Here is a 12762-nt window from a genome sequence, read left to right on the forward strand (position 1 = left end):
AAGTTAAACAATTTAAAAGCAATGCTACCAAATACTAATTGAGTGTATGTAAACTTCTGACCCACTGGGAATGTGATGAAAGAAATAAAAGCTGAAATAAATCACTCTACTCTTATTCTGACATTTCACATTCTTAAAATAAAGTGGTGATCCTAACTGACCTAAGACAGGGCATTTTTACTAGGATTAAATGTCAGGAATTGTGAAAAACTGAGTTTAAATGTATTTGGCTGAGATGTAAACTTCCGACTTCAACTGTATATGGGAATTAATGGAAATATTAGCAAATTAATATTAATACCATTTAAATGTAAATGTTTTTTTGCATTGGATATATTTACCATATCATATGGACACAGAAAAAAAAGTTTTACCTTATCATAAGTAGGCATAATTGCAAATGATTAATTCCTTCCAATAGAAATAAAATATATTTAGTTATGAATTGAACTTTAATTAAATGAGTTTACTCTTCACATGGGATAATTTCATTGAACAACAAAAGGAAGAGAATACTGAATAAACGTTTTCAACATCGGTAAGATTATAGTCTAGAAATAAAACTTTGGTTGTCTTTCTCTCAGACTTCCATGTCTTCTCCCTGGACCTACTCAATGTCCACCTCTTGAACATCAGACTCTGAGGCCTCATCGTCACTGTCACTTTCTAACCTTGTTGAGGATGGCTCGTTGTCAGGCTCAAACAGCCTCAAATTTGCTCAGCCTGTTGTGTTCTTTGGATAAAGCATGTCTGGTTGGAGGGGTGTGTGCTGGGCAAAGAACATTCAGAAATCTCTTCCAAAAAACATTGCCTGTGAGCATCAGAGGTGAACCAGTTGCATACACAGCTCGAGCAAGCCATTCATCAGCGTTTCGCTACGTTCCTCCAATGAGTCAAAACAACTTCTGATTCCAGGAGGACCATGAGCTGTTGCTATCAATAAGGTGTCTGATTTGTCATTTCCACCTCAAATTGAAGTCGAGGGACTTTTGTCAGAGGTTGCTTGTTGGCCCTACACCCAAACAAGGGCACTGCGTTCATCCACCACTGGCCTGCTGGCCCCCCTACCTCTGAGGAAGCACAGTTCCCGCTCAGCCCAGTCAAAACTGTTCGCTGCTCTGGCACCCCAATGGTGGAACAAGCTCCCTCACGACGCCAGGACAGCGGAGTCAATCACCACCTTCCGGAGACACCTGAAACCCCACCTCTTTAAGGAATACCTAGGATAGGATAAAGTAATCCTTCTAACCCCCCCCCCCCCTCCCTTAAAAGATTTAGATGCACTATTGTAAAGTGGTTGTTCCACTGGATATCATAAGGTGAATGCACCATTTTGTAAGTCGCTCTGGATAAGAGCGTCTGCTAAATGACTTAAATGTAAATGTGAGTGCTGAGGGATCCTAGAAATGTCTTATGTGTATCCCACAAAAAAAGGTCACTGTTATATAAGCTAACTTTTTTGATGAATTTAAGCAAAATTCCCCAAATTCCATTTTCCCATGGAAAATTTCCAGAAAAATTCCGGAAATTTACCGGAAAGTTTCCGACCCTTTGCAACCCTAGTGTAGAGTATAAGAGTTATTTTGTTAGCCTCTCCACCACCCGCTCTGTTCCCTCCAAATAACAGGCCATTAAGTGAATGCATTCATCATTTTGAACAGAAGAGCGGAGAATAACAATTGATCCGCAGTTTCCCAAAGTAGAAACTGATTTCTGTGTGTGTGTGTGTGTGTGTGTGTGTGTGTGCGTGCGTGCGCCTGCCCAGTGCCTAATGTAGCGATGAGTCAACATGTTCGCTCCAGTTCAGAGCCGTCTCAACGGGGAGCCGCCTCTCTTTTTGTAGACTGGCATCATGCGTTTGACCCGACTCTCACGCTTGGCTGAAGGAGAGCTCTCAACTGTGGGAGAGGGAAGCAACCAGACACACTCAGGGACCACTGCACCACTGCTCTCATCTCTACCTGAACAAAGACCACAGAGTCTCACTTGGCTTTCCTGTCTGCTTTTGGTGTTTTTGTGAGATTCCCATTTTTCTATTGTTATTTTAAGGGGGATTCTCAATGAAATGCCGGGTACCTGGTTTAGGTTTGCGATTCCAATTGCATCTATGTCATGTACTGTTTGATAGTGTGGATATCCATTTACAGACGCACACAGGCATCTCACACCGAGGCATCACGGTCTTCTCGCTCACTCTCCCCGCAGGCGGCCGCTGTATACGCATCAAAGGAAAGCTTAATTTACCGTTTCCCTGCTTTCCCCTCCACGCACCACACAGACACATTTTCATTAAAGCAGTTGTTAAAAAAATATATATATTTGACGATCACTGCGGTTTACAAGCATGACTTTTATTGTATAATCAACACACTTTAATTTGTTTAATTCATTCCAGTACAGGAAAATCTTAAGCATGGATGTTTTGCCTGCTGAAGATCAGAGATAGTTGCCCCTTCTCTCTCTCCCTCGCTCTCAATGCATTAACCCAGATTATCACTAATCTTCCTGGTAAAGCGGCAGGCCTCGTTTGGTCATTTATTAAGTACATACAGTCACTGGGGGAAGGCATCCCTGGGGCGGATGTGGAGCAAGCCATCTCATCCTCCCCTCTTCCTATCCTTCCCTCCATCCTCCCCCATCTATCTCTCAGGCCTACAGTACACTCTGACTGCAGCCTGCTGGCTTCTTCTGTCTATGGCATGTCATCCATACAGCTAAATCCGTCCTCTGTCTATGGCATGTCACCCATACAGCTAAATCCGTCCTCTGTCTATGGCATGTCACCCATACAGCTAAATCCGTCCTCTGTCTATGGCATGTCATCCATACAGCTAAATCCGTCCTCTGTCTATGGCATGTCACCCATACAGCTAAATCCGTCCTCTGTCTATGGCATGTCATCCATACAGCTAAATCCGTCCTCTGTCTATGGCATGTCACTCATACAGCTAAATCCGTCCTCTGTCTATGGCATGTCACCCATACAGCTAAATCCGTCCTCTGTCTATGGCATGTCATCCATACAGCTAAATCCGTCCTCTGTCTATGGCATGTCATCTATACAGCTAAATCCGTCCTCTGTCTATGGCATGTCACCCATACAGCTAAATCCATCCTCTGTCTATGCCATGTCATCTATACAGCTAAATCCATCCTCTAATTAGGCATGCCTCTGGATTACCCTCACACTCACTCAGGCTGGCTAGGCCACTCTGCCCAGCACTGCCAGCACCCTTTACACATACAGACACTGTATGTGCCAGACTGACAGAGCCAACTGGGCCAGTCCCAGGCCTGTAGGCCTGTCTGACATTGGCAGTTATGGGGAACAGCCCTGTGCTAACATCAAGCTGTGGCTCAGGTTAGCAATGGTGTTTGAGACTTCCTGGTATTAAAATATCTTTGGGACCGACCCTGTGGAGCAGGGGTTCTTAAACTTTTTCAGCTCGAGACTCAAATGAAAAATTGATCCTCCCGTGACCCAAATCATCCTCTGACTCAAATTAAGAAATTCTGTGTGATTTATAGATTTATTCTGGTAACTCGCAGCCCACCTCTCACATGTCCAGGGCCCACATTGGGTCCAGAGTTTAAGAAATCCTGCTGTTAATCCAGCACTTTAGATATTGGCATATGGTCCCTCTAGACTGTATCTAGTGGTAGCCAGAATAGCCCCCTCTCTGTGATGTGTGTTTAGCCAGTGAGCTGGTGTCCCGGGGATGTCCTGGGGGCGGTGGGGATAAAACGGTGTGTGGAGATGAAGAGATGGGTCTTTGCATGTCTTTATCCCAGGGAGGTAGGCTTTACTCTGAGGCTCTGACTCCTCAACCTTTAGTAAAGCTCAGATTAAACACATCGTGCAGGAGGGGGCAATGCTTTCAATAGGTCAAGGTAATATCAAAGGGACTAGCTAGCCCACATACGGCCCATGGGCCGGATCCGTCCCGCGAGCCAATTCAACCTGGCCCCGGGGAGGTTTAAGTGAAATGTATTTTTTTTGGGGGGGGGGTGTTAAAAAACACTCCAGGCAACACTTGAACGTCTGAAACTAGATATAAAGTTTGAACATTTTTGAATAGACCAATACGTTTTCAAATAACTACCCTTTTTCTGTCTCGCAATTTGCTTTTGACGAACAAATCGGTCCGGAAAAAATCTCTGCGGCCCTCCCAAATGTTGAAATCCCCATGTGGCCCTTGAGCCGAAATTATAGCCCACCACTGACTCAACCCTCATTCGGTCTTTTATGTAGGATGTTTGCACAGTATTGCATTTGGAATAAAAACATCCATAATACAACAACAGAACATATTTTTCTCACAGGGCATCTGTTGTTTTGTTTTGAATAAGTCATCTTTTAATTATCAAAGCCTCCAAATGAATTGTTTTTGTCACACTTATCGCTGTTTATGATGGGTGACGATTGCCTGCATCTATTCTTAGATCTAGAGCTGTGTGTGTGTGATTTTTCATCAGACTTCTAGCCGTGTGTGAGCTGCAGGATGCTCCACCTGAGAGGCCTTGTCAATGTCGCCAACAGATGAGCCCTGATACCTTCCATCATTATTTATCTCTCCATCTCGCTCCATCCTTATCTCATCTTTCTTCTGAATGACCTCTCCTGCCAGAGGACCTGGCCCTAGCCACTGATTTTTGTGTGTGTGTGTGTGTGTGTGTGTGTGTGTGTGTGTGCTTGAGCATTTGCGAGGAGCGAGGCAGGGAAAAATCTGTTTAATTGTGAGTTACATGTATGAAACATGTGTGTGTAGGGCTGGGCGACTATTACGATTTAATTCAAATGAGTTTTTGCGCAATATTCCAAATGCCTGTATTGCAAGAATCAAGTATTTTTTCAGTTGTTGTTTTTATTAGTGTTTATGTCCACTTATTCTCATGTTGTCTTTTTGGTCTCGTCTCTTTCGCTCCTTCTGTGCTGTGTGCACCTTCCCATTTACACCAGAGATCTGTGTGTGTATATATAATGACAAGATGCTCATGTCTCCACCCTAACAATGGGAGTTGTCTCAACGGCAGGAAGGCCGGCGACAAGCTTAGGTCCATAATAATCCCATAGAAGCAGATTGGTCTTTTTTTGACAGATTTTATTGAGTGAAACCTCTCGCTTCACCGCTTACTCTCGGTTTACACACACACACACACACACACACACACCAAGCCCTTCCCCCTGCATCTCACAAAGATGAGAGATCACATCTTCCTCTCTGACAAGCAGTTTCACCTCACTATTTGCATTTGATGTTTGGTCCAACAGAATCGGTCGTATACACACTGAAACACACTGAGACATTATTTTATTGTAATAGAGAAGTTAACCTTCCTAACGATACCCTTTTTATGTCTCAACAGCTCAAATTGCGCGCAGAACAGACACTACTAAAACAGGAGTATCATTGAACATTGTTTCTGGAAAATGAACGCTGAGTTTGTTGCAAGAGGCATTGATGTATCGCTAGCAGCATTTTAGCCAAAGACTGTTATACTAGCTGTTTAGTCTCTTTTTATAAATGTGCAATAAGCATAAAACTATTATATAAGGACTTGGCAACTTGTTCTCATTCTGAGAAATAAGGTAGACCACTTGATTTCAACATCTGAACGAGGTGGGCAGGCTAGCACGCTGTTTAAAACCGTTGGAGACAGACAGAACGGTGTGTTCATAACAATTCAACTGTTCTACCTTGTTAGCTAGCATTGGCTAAACTTGAAATCTAAAGATTAGCTGGCTACTCACTAGCACGTGGGCTTGTGCTTGAGAGATTGTTCATGAGACCAGTGTTATTTCTATAATGACTGCTACAAGAAGTGAATGTGCATTATGCATGGCTCTGGTTAAATTTGTAACAAAAAGGGAATTTTCATAGACTTGAAAGCCAGATCAGCGATTATTGCAATAAAGCAGGTTAAACTATTTTAATACAATTATGAAATTATTAGTGGGTCTTATGGTTGTGGAAGGCTTCTATTTAGCCTAGGTATAATTTCACAAGCCCTGATTTCATTAGATTATTGATGACTGTTTGAAATGCAGTGTATTTGACCTTTAATTGCACAACAAAGCTTATTTAGAGAGAACAAGAAAAAATATATGTATTTAGATCTCATGAATCACCCATAAATAAATACAAATTGAGTTGATTTTTAGGCCATATCGTCCAGACCGATCTGTGCTTGGTCATGTTATCATTACATATATGAACTGTGTGTGCTTGGTCATGTTATCATTACATACATGAACTGTGTGTGCTTGGTCATGTTATCATTACATACATGAACTGTGTGTGCTTGGTCATGTTATCATTACATATATGAACTGTGTGTGCTTGGTCATGTTATCATTACATATATGAACTGTGTGTGCTTGGTCATGTTATCATTACATATATGAACTGTGTGTGCTTGGTCATGTTATCATTACATATATGAACTGTGTGTGCTTGGTCATGTTATCATTACATATATGAACTGTGTGTGCTTGGTCATGTTATCATTACATATATGAACTGTGTGTGCTTGGTCATGTTATCATTACATATATGAACTGTGTGTGCTTGGTCATGTTATCATTACATATATGAACTGTGTGTGCTTGGTCATGTTATCATTACATATATGAACTGTGTGTGCTTGGTCATGTTATCATTACATATATGAACTGTGTGTGCTTGGTCATGTTATCATTACATACATGAACTGTGTGTGCTTGGTCATGTTATCATTACATATATGAACTGTGTGTGCTTGGTCATGTTATCATTACATATATGAACTGTGTGTGCTTGGTCATGTTATCATTACATATATGAACTGTGTGTGCTTGGTCATGTTATCATTACATATATGAACTGTGTGTGCTTGGTCATGTTATCATTACATACATGAACTGTGTGTGCTTGGTCATGTTATCATTACATATATGAACTGTGTGTGCTTGGTCATGTTATCATTACATATATGAACTGTGTGTGCTTGGTCATGTTATCATTACATACATGAACTGTGTGTGCTTAGTCATGTTATAAGAAGCCGGATCACATGCGACGTGCGGCTGACTGTCATGGCAGCATTTATCATCAGATCAGTAGACTCCTGTATATCTGTACTCAGGTCATCAGATCAGTAGACGCCGGTATATCTGTACTCAGGTCATCAGATCAGTAGACTCCTGTATATCTGTACTCAGGTCATCAGATCAGTAGACGCCGGTATATCTGTACTCAGGTCATCAGATCAGTAGACTCCGGTATATCTGTACTCAGGTCATCAGATCAGTAGACTCTGGTATATCTGTACTCAGGTCATCAGATCAGTAGAGTCTGGTATATCTGTACTCAGGTCATCAGATCAGTAGACTCTGGTATATCTGTACTCAGGTCATCAGATCAGTAGACTCTGGTATATCTGTACTCAGGTCATCAGATCAGTAGACTCTGGTATATCTGTACTCAGGTCATCAGATCAGTAGACTCCGGTATATCTGTACTCAGGTCATCAGACAGCGGTTTCCAAAGGGGGAAACATTTCACCCCTCAACGACTCTGGCATTGTCATTCAGCTACACACACACCACAATAGGAAAGTCCTTGTTTGTATAATTGCTTCTCAAGTAGCTTTGTCTCCGAGTGAGGGGGAAATTTGAATAGATTGTCATGCCCTGTGGTTTTGGGAAAAGATTGTCATGTTTTTTTCAAGCGGGTTGGGATTAGTGGTAATTTGGAGAATACTCCAGGATGTGATTTGGCAGAACTGTCAGTTCTTCCCATTGAGAATTATTGCTGTGACTGCGTTGGGCCAGTAACCGAAAGGTTGCTGGTTCGAATACCGGCACCGACAAGGTGTAAAATCTGTCGCTGTGACCTTGAGCAAGGCACTTGAACCTAATTGTTCCACAGGCGCTGGGAAATGGTGAACCTGGCCGTGTCCCCACTCCCTGCAGGTGTCTCAGGGGGAGTTGAAATGGTGAACCTGGCCGTGTCCCCACTCCCTGCAGGTGTCTCAGGGGGAGTTGAAATGGTGAACCTGGCCGTGTCCCCACTCCCTGCAGGTGTCTCAGGGGGAGTTGAAATGGTGAACCTGGCCGTGTCCCCACTCCCTGCAGGTGTCTCAGGGGGAGTTGAAATGGTGAACCTGGCCGTGTCCCCACTCCCTGCAGGTGTCTCAGGGGGAGTTGAAATGGTGAACCTGGCCGTGTCCCCACTCCCTGCAGGTGTCTCAGGGGGAGTTGAAATGGTGAACCTGGCCGTGTCCCCACTCCCTGCAGGTGTCTCAGGGGGAGTTGAAATGGTGAACCTGGCCGTGTCCCCACTCCCTGCAGGTGTCTCAGGGGGAGTTGAAATGGTGAACCTGGCCGTGTCCCCACTCCCTGCAGGTGTCTCAGGGGGAGTTGAAATGGTGAACCTGGCCGTGTCCCCACTCCCTGCAGGTGTCTCAGGGGGAGTTGAAATGGTGAACCTGGCCGTGTCCCCACTCCCTGCAGGTGTCTCAGGGGGAGTTGAAATGGTGAACCTGGCCGTGTCCCCACTCCCTGCAGGTGTCTCAGGGGGAGTTGAAATGGTGAACCTGGCCGTGTCCCCACTCCCTGCAGGTGTCTCAGGGGGAGTTGAAATGGTGAACCTGGCCGTGTCCCCACTCCCTGCAGGTGTCTCAGGGGGAGTTGGGAGATAACACATTTCTATTACACATCGCTCGCTCTCCTTTTTTCTCTCCCTGTTGGCTCTGTCCACACCAGGGTCCACTACTGCTATCATGGCCTTTCCTCTCTCACTTCCTCTATATCAGCAGACTCACACGTTTTCTAGTGTTTTCTCAGTATGTGTACTCAGAATCACAAATGCTAGGCCTAATTGAATGTACCCACATGTGGCTATTAATATTTACAAGGAGGATGGGAGGACATTTTCTGTGAAATAATAAGTGCCTCCACGAGTTGTGTGTGTGTGTGTGTGTGTGTGTGTGTGGTGTGTCAGGCTAGAGTGGTGTGTGAGAGGGAGAAGAGGAGAGGTAATTGGGATGTTTGGGTTGTCAGGTTTGGCCTTTAAGAAGAGAGACCATGGGGGATGGATAGAGGGGTTGGGGGGGTAAGGGTCATGAGAAAATGGAGCATTGGGGACATAGAGGGGGGTGGACTGCCGACAGTCAATAAAGGAGGACCCTGGGGCCAGGAGTTCAGAGGTCACCAATTTTGTTGAGTCTGCTTGAAGATATTTGGGGTGTCTGGTGGCGGCGTGGCAGCAAGGGTGTAATGACGAGCATGAGACAACCGAGTGGTAATAGGCTGAACAGGAGGAGTGTGTGTGTGTGTGTGTGTATCTGCTGCATGTAGTAAGTTGTGGATATTTGTGAGCGTCTCTGTCGGCGTGGGTGTTAGTGGCGAGTGAGGTTACAGATACCTGCCAGAACATCTAGCTCTGGCTGTCTCTATCTCTATATAATTGAGCAGACATGTTGAGGGCTGGCAGCTCCTTCCACAGGCGTCCGGGCTACCATTAAAACCCAGAGCTACCATCGTCGTCATACCGCCTCTCTCTCAGCTACAGACGGACAGTACAGTCACCCAAAGGGCAGCACAAGCTGTCCTGACTGAAGCTAAAACGGCATCTAAACTCATCCTACTCAATCCCCCGGCACTGCTTCTGACACACACACACACACACACACTGCTTCTGACACACACACACTGCTTCTGACACACACACACACACACACACACACACACACTGCTTCTGACACACACACACTGCTTCTGACACACACACACACACACACACACACTGCTTCTGACACACACACACACTGCTTCTGACACACACACACTGCTTCTGACACACACACACACACTGCATAGTTTCTTTAAAAAAAGTACCTCTACAACCTGGAGGTAGCAGGTAAAGGGAGAATTCAGTTGAGGATGTGGCTGGTATTTCACCCCCCCAGAGCACAGCCATTTAAACCAGGATTGCCTCAATTGATGTCCAGCTGTTTTAAGTGGCTATGTGTAGTGTAAACACACACATGCAAATCAGTGGCTAGGGCCAGGTCCTCTGGCAGCAGAGGTCATTTAGAAGAAAGATGAGAAGGATGGAGAGATAAATAATGATGGAAGGTATCAGGGCTAATCTGTTGGCACTTTCCGAGCAGTACATCTGCCCAGCAAGAAAGTGACTTGAGTCGTTTCTTTCTCAATGTCTATCTTTGTTCGAAATCAGGAAGCACACATCCTCTTTTCCTTTTAACGTTTCCTGTTCCTCATTTTTGACTTATTTTTCTCTGTTCCCTTGGGTTTCTCTCTTTTCTGCTCTGTTTTCATCATGCTCCCTCTCTGTCTTTGTCATCATTCCCTCCCTCTGTCATTTTACCCTCTTCCCTCCTTTCTATTCTGCCTTGGGCCAAAGGCTTGACAATATATAAAAGTTACAGCATAAGTATATGAACAAAACGGATTCCGCCACAGTTCAAGTAGGTGCCCATCTTATTTTTCTATTTAGCGTATGCGCTATTTACAGCTACCCTCAATAAATAACAAATGCTAACATGCCTTAATATGTCATTTGACCTTTGCTTATTTCCCCATTTGAAATGTAGAGTTAGTCGGCCTATATTCTCATATTTTCCTTGTCATCAGGCTGGATTCGGGGGAACATGTTTACCAACCTTCATAAATTACTACGTTCTTGGCTTGTAGAATGTGATATTTGGTAACAGTGAGACTATTTCTGTACAGCTCATACTCGTGGATGTTTGGTTTAGTTCTCAGTCAGTTGATTTGTAGTGCAGCTGGACTAGAGCAGCAATCTTCAGGGACAACTGTCCTGTTTGATAGAATGGATACACAATACATCTTATTTTGTCCTGTTTTAAATCTGCTCACACTGACTGAAAACGTGTATGTACATCTGCCTCTATTCTTAGTTGCAGAGAACGAGCCCATCGTCAGCTCTATACATGTACTGTGTGTAGTAACAGAATGGTTTATTAGTGGAAAAGGATGCAGCCATGAGATCGGAACATGGTTTCTCTTTAAAAATCCAGTCCTTTAAAGCCAGTCCTAGCTTTCTCTCTCATCCTCCCTCTCTATATTATTGTGTGATAAAGTGCCTCTGAAAGGCCGACTCATTCTTAGGGGATCTGAGCAGATTTCTCATGCGTCATCTCCTGTTTCCTATCAGAGGGTAGAGCTGTTGACTGGTGGTGCTACATGTTTGCTCGTATTCCTCCCAGACCAGGCTACTAAATGCAAGGCTTTTAGCTCCAACAACACCAGCCCTGACATGCACAGATGGGAGGATAGAATCGATCCATGTCTCCCTTATTTTCTTTACCCCCCCCACCCTTCCCTCCCACGGTCCCTGTCTTGCCTTTCTCTCTCAACCCCCTTTTTTTTGTCCTCCCTCCTATCGCTTTCCCCATCTGTAGCTCTACCCCTCTCTCTTTCTCTCTGGGGTGTGCATGCATGTTATGGGGTAATTAAGACATCTCTGTGTATGTCTCTCTTTCGCTCTCTTCTGTTTCTGATCTCTTTCTCCATCTCCCCTCACAGAATCCTACTGTGTGATGGTGTGTGTGTGTTTATGCATGTAGGTGTTAATTAAGATGTCTCTCTCTTTTTCTTTCTTTCTCTCCCTCCCCCACAGTGACCGGGCTAATAAAATCTCACAGATACAGCTTTCAGTAGTGTTGCACGGTATACCAAAAGTTCAATACTTTTCCAATAAAAAAACTGTTCAATACTAGAATTTTTGTTACGTTCGGTACTAATGTCCCACGTTATTGAAAGGATCAAGTCTGTATCAGCGCAGCCCCTTTATAGTGCGAAGAGCAAAGTACCTGCTACACTTACTCATTCATTGCTTTCTAGGCTGCATTGTTAGCTCCCCAATTTATACTGCACAGAAGTTAACACACTTGAATAATGTAACATGAAATGTTGAAACTGTTTGCAAATGAATGGCAATACAGGCTAGAACACTTTTGCAATGCAAGACGACACCGGTAGCTTCCAGCTTTAATTGTAGGCTAACTTATTAAGAGGCAAAACGGTTTTACAAATAAACGGTTGCTAGCTTACAGCTGAAGCAACATCAATTCACTACCCTTGTACTTTGTTTGTGATAATATGCTAACCATAACACAAAACATGCTGATTTTCAAAGCTGATTGTCACCAAAAACGTTATTCATTCACTTTGTCTCTCACGTCTCTCCCAGTCAAGATCATCTTTGCTCGAGCCTCGAACTGTGTGAATGATGAGTCTTAGACAGCGCACTTTTATAAAAGAGATTCCTTCTTCTATGCAAATGTTGTTGATCAGTACAATAAAATATGTTCTCCAAGCAGTTGCCAATATGTAAGTCCTAAATGGAAGGGATTGTCTGTCATCTGTAGCCCCATGATATCAGCTAAAACAAGCTCAACTCACTGTATGCAAACTGTTCTGAACTTGAACCGTCCCAAAAATGAAAATCCTTTTCTGTTGTTGTTTTGATATGCCAACATGGGTCTAGGTCATTTGCAGTGCTTTTAAAGTAATTGGTGTATTTCTGAGACACATACTGTACAGTCTATATTAAATTAACTTTATTTGTAAAACCGTTTTGCCTCTTAATAAAAACAAGCAAGCATCCATTACATTTATTAATAATTATAATGTATTAATTGAACATGATAACCACATATATATATCTAAGAGCGAACAATGTTATTGTGAACTGGTTACTGAATTAAGTTGGAGACATTTCAATCCACCAC

General features: G+C 43.6%; 1 protein-coding gene across 22 annotated transcripts in view; it reads left to right on the top strand.

The window, feature by feature from the left end:
• Window positions 1–12762, top strand: part of ndst2a (N-deacetylase/N-sulfotransferase (heparan glucosaminyl) 2a) — a 162066-nt gene that overhangs the window by 99187 nt on the left and 50117 nt on the right. For 6 of the 22 annotated variants that reach the window (XM_014154561.3, XM_045700781.2, XM_082964760.1 and 3 more), the window contains exon 1: window positions 10329–10473. The exons of the other annotated variants lie outside the window; for them this stretch is intronic. The gene's annotated coding sequence lies outside the window, so the exon portion shown is untranslated. Of the gene's footprint in view, window positions 1–10328; window positions 10474–12762 lie in introns of those variants that run through there. 22 annotated transcript variants of the gene reach the window in all.

Source organism: Salmo salar, chromosome 18 (assembly GCF_965601325.2).
Source record: "Salmo salar chromosome 18, fSalSal1, whole genome shotgun sequence".
NCBI lineage: Eukaryota > Metazoa > Chordata > Actinopteri > Salmoniformes > Salmonidae > Salmo > Salmo salar.